Below are 4697 nucleotides of genomic sequence, written 5' to 3'. Positions count from 1 at the left end.
GATGTCAGGTTTAATGAACTAGGCAATTTTATAAAATGATGTAGAATAAATTGGAACCCTGTGATTCTTTGTTACAATCTATAAGCCACTGAATTCAACAAAGCTTACTTCTATAAGAAGAGTACTGCACAATATACTATCTTACCTATAAATAATTCTAATGCAATAGGTAAATTCTAGTTCTAAATAAGACTTTTTAGAATATGATCTTTCCTTTTAAAGAAAAACTGTTCTACAAGAATAAATTCTAGAAAATTGTATGGCATTAGCTAATATGCAGCTATGTCAGAACAGATACATAGCTGTGGTCAGTTTTATTACATGCATGTTCAACTGACATTTATTAACTCCTGCTGGGTAGTTGAGATTTTGTCATCCCAATTTTAATTCTCAGTAGCCATTTTGCTTTCACTAAACTAAGAATCTTGTCTAATGGGGAACCATAAATCCAAAAAATATAAACTGAAGGAATCTTAAAATAACCATAAAATATATCTAATGTCGTCCAGTGGAGTTCTGTTTCTGCAACATATTTTTTTCTTATACTGTTCCTACTGCAGCTTCATTACTTCCCAGCAAATAAAAAAGTGGATTTTTTTTAGGGAGTGGGAGGAGAGGCATTGAAAGGCAGTGAGAATTAGAATTCCAGCTGCCAAGAGTGCTGACACCCATTAGCAGACATACTTAGAGATAGCTTAATATTCACAGACAAGTTTGACTTTCAGTTTTCTATTGAAAAAAATGTATTAAACGATAAGGAAAAAAACCTCTCCAAAATGAAAAGAGTTTATACAAATTCTTGAAAAGTACTCTTCATTATGTTTTCTGCAAAGTTGGACCTGAAAAAAACACCTACTATATTTTCCTAGTTTTATTACATTGTAACACAAACCAGTCCAGCTCATTTGTTAAGAAAACAAGTGTTTCAAATATGACAAAAGTGAAGTATGCATACAACTGCGATATCATTCCTACTTATCAAAATATATACAAAATTCCTTTATTTTTGCCTCTATCCTGTATAGTTTGTGACAATATAAATGCTATACAGGTCAGATTTAATCTATTTGAGTTCATGGCAAATTAAGTTAATTCAATGGTGATCTATATATACAATAGTGTCTTCTGCTAATGACATTATCACTAAACAATTAGTACAGCAAAAAGGTTGGCCTTAGTATTTCCAACTTTTTTCCAAAATGGTTTACCAAATTTTATAATAGGTATTCCCTTACAAGGAAAGTGGACTATCTATACCATTATATAACTTATTTTACTGATATTTCTCCCAATTACACTGATTAGTAGACATGATGCTAATTCTTCGGCCACTTTGTTTTGATTTTATTATTATATAATAATCAGAATCCTGGCATCATTGCAATAAAGGTTCCTTCTGGGTACTTATTTAATATAAAAAATATTTTAAAAATAGGAAATGATCTTAGTAGTATTGTATTACAGGAAAGGAAAACACATTATAAATGGTATATTTTCATACAAACATTAAAAAACCATTCAGATAATTTAGTCTACTTTGGAAAGTAAAATTCATCTTTTTACAAAAGTATGTCAAATATTTATTGTCAAAAGATAAAACAATTATTTTCAAAAGATAAAGCAAATTGTTTTTATCAAAATTATAATACATCAGATATTTCTGTTATCAATTATGGTTGTTTTAAAAATGTACTGTACCGGATATTCACATGCAATTTAGTTGATTTTAAAAAAAAACCTGTTGCATGCTTTAATGCATATAATATATTTAAAAAAATCTTCAAAAAATTCTAATTTTAGGAAGGTAGGCTGCAAGTTTCCATTCTTGAAAATGAGAAATCTATTCAAAAGGACTTTTCAAGTGCATTATTCATTGCATGGCAAATCCCCCAAACCTCAATACATGCATTTTAAATTTGTCTATTGAGATGTGTTAAAATAACATGGCAATTTATTTTTTAATTAAAACATTCTTACCATTCTTGCACTCTTTTAAGACTCAGAAATTCACTGTCAGCAAAATGAAAATTCTCTGCAAAAGATTGAAAGAAGAAAGAAAAACTCACTCATGCCACCAAATAGGAGGCAACTTGCCCAATGACTTAAGAAAACAAATAAGGGGGGAAAGGGGGAAAAATCTTGTAAAATCCTTTGCTCACATATCCTTTCTCCATCCTGATCCCTTAGTATGAGCTATATACAAGATATTCCACAGGTTTAAACATAGCACAAAGAAGTTCAGGCTATCTATATCTGCAAAAATAACCCCTCCAACCCAGAATAAATGTGTTATACTTAGCACACTTCTTTGAAGCACAGCATGGATTTAGATCAAATATATTTGAAAAAAACAGAAAAGGCAAAAATTGTGCTTTCTGTGTCAGCTGCATAGCTTCTCCATTGTTCTCAGACATACTACCAGCTGTCTTCCCTCTCAATGAAGATTGCAGGATTACAGTCACACATTCAAAAACGTAATAGCCTAGAGAGGGGATATTTTTGGAAATGGCACTGCATTACATAACCTACCTCAAGCACTAAATACATGCTTACACCTTTTCTCCAAGACTGTGAACTTCAACGAAAATTTTGCTTCAGAATTCACTACTTGCTGCAAAATAATCAGCTGATTTAGCTTGCAGAATAGTTACACTGACCTCAAAGTGATTTTACTTTAAAAAGAAAAAGTAACATGCAGTCTGAAACTTCTATTTTATCATATCCAGTTTTTATTAAGCAAAAACCTACACGGGTTTGAGCAAATGAGCATAAGGTTGGTGGGTTTTATTAGAAGAAGGGGGAGAGGAAATTCTACACCAAACGTGTTCCCATTAAAAATTATATTTTAATCTGATCATAATTCATGGAATCTGCACTAAAAATGCATAATTGGGGGGGAAGAAAAGAAGTCATTCCAGACTTTACTGCTAACCATTCAAATTTATAGAAAGCTGTTGCAGGAAGAATTGCCCGTTTCTAAAAATACACCCAAGGCAACCATTACTATCCAAGCTTCTAAATCCACCCTTTGCACAAAAAGACAAAGAGTTAAATCTACATATGTTTGTACTTTCCCCTTCTTTCCACAGCCTCCTATGGAACCACGGAGCAAGCAAAGAATTTTTTTTAAAAAGGGGAAAATCCCAACGACTCTGCATTAGAGTCACAATAAAGTAGAGAAGAAATGGGTAGAAAAGGATATTCCAGAAAGGAAAGGAAACCAGACAAAGAAAGAGGGGGGAGAGGGAGGAGGAACAGGGAAGAAAATCTTTGCAAAAGATTCTGCATCGGGGGATAAAATGCATATACTTACGACCAATTTCCCTTCTCACTTTCTCTCCTTTCTACATGATCTGAAATACAAATGGGCGTTTAAAAGGGGCAGCATGCTATAGAAAAAAGAATTTATAGAAGAGGCTGGGTAAGGGGTGTGGGAAGGAATGACTGCACCTTTTTTTTCTGAGTGCAGCCTTGGAAAAAAAACGGGGGAGGGGAGAGAAACGGGGTGGGGGCAGCAGCAAGGGGGGGGGATCTCACTCTCTTTTCAAGGCTTTGGTTGCCTATGCTGGTTATATTGAACAATGAGCTAATTCTGATGGTAGCTGGCCCGGCGCCAACCTCTCTCCCCCCCCCCGCTCCCTAGAGCGCGCGAGCGCGCGCCCTTCGCACACACCCTCCCCCTTCCCTTCCCTGCTGCAGAGCCAGACTGCTTAGTCTGCAATAATCCATATAGCAAGAAGAAACCCCCCTCCCACCTCCACCACCCCTTCTCTTCCTCCTCCTCCTGTCTAGCGGCCCTAGAGCCACCCGACCAATCGCTAGGCACGGACCAGGGAACGCTGGAAAGCCAGCAGCAGGGCAGGGTCGGCAGAAAGGGGGAGATCTCGAGCTAGGTCGCCTCTCCCCCTCCCTTCTCATGATTGTGTCAGAGGCCCAGGACTACCTCTCTCTCTCTGCCCGAGTCCAAGGCTGGGTCAAAAGAAAAACACTCATTGATGGACGTCGCTGTCAATCAGCCCCCTAAGCTCTCCCAAGCCCCTACCCACTTAGCCGCCGCCGTTGCTTTCCAGACAAATAATAAAGAGCAGAGCCTGGCCGGAGGGCTGCCAAGCATCAAGCCCGGCCAAAGAGCTGCACAGCCGCGGCTCGGCGCCAAACCTGAGCCGAAGGGGTGCGGGGAGAAGGGGGGGAAAGAGGCGGAGGTGTGCGGCCGCATACTGTAATAATAAAACGGCGGCGGCAAAGGGCATCTGAGGAGACCGGGAGAGAGACCAGAGGCAACGGCAGCGTGTGTTGCCGCCTTGCCTGTTTCTCTGATATGAAGGGAGGGAAGGGGGGGGGGGATGGTGCCCAAGACGGCTGGTCGGGGGCAGGGAAAAGCAGGCGGAGCGGAGGGGATTCGGCGCACTGACCTAGAAAAGCGCCAGATCGCGAAAGGGAGACGGGCGGAGAGAGGAAGGGGGCGCAGAGCCCCTCACGGGCGCGCGGGGGGGGCGGGGAGAGAGAACGCGCAGAAGCAAACTTCACGGGAGATTGTACACAGGCTAGATTCGCGCGGGTTTTTTGAGGGAGGGGGATTACTAGTTTAACTTCAGTTCGTTGAACAAGCCACAGTGGCTGGGTTCCCTCATAAAAGTCACAAACCAAAGGTAAAGGCTTTATTTACTGACCCCTCGCATCCTGGAAAATAAACTGTT

The 4697-nt window shown here is 39.6% G+C and overlaps 1 long non-coding RNA gene across 1 annotated transcript; it reads right to left on the bottom strand.

Annotated features, from left to right (window-relative positions):
* Positions 1 to 1977: 1977 nt before the first annotated feature.
* Positions 1978 to 3527, bottom strand: LOC139162505 (uncharacterized). Its single transcript, XR_011558336.1, has 2 exons — positions 3314 to 3527; positions 1978 to 2032 (listed from the first exon to the last, which is right to left on the bottom strand). It is a non-coding gene; the product is annotated as an uncharacterized lncRNA (long non-coding RNA).
* Positions 3528 to 4697: the final 1170 nt, after the last annotated feature.

This window comes from Erythrolamprus reginae, chromosome 2, assembly GCF_031021105.1.
Source record: "Erythrolamprus reginae isolate rEryReg1 chromosome 2, rEryReg1.hap1, whole genome shotgun sequence".
NCBI lineage: Eukaryota > Metazoa > Chordata > Lepidosauria > Squamata > Dipsadidae > Erythrolamprus > Erythrolamprus reginae.
This window is presented reverse-complemented; position numbering and strand designations above follow the sequence as displayed.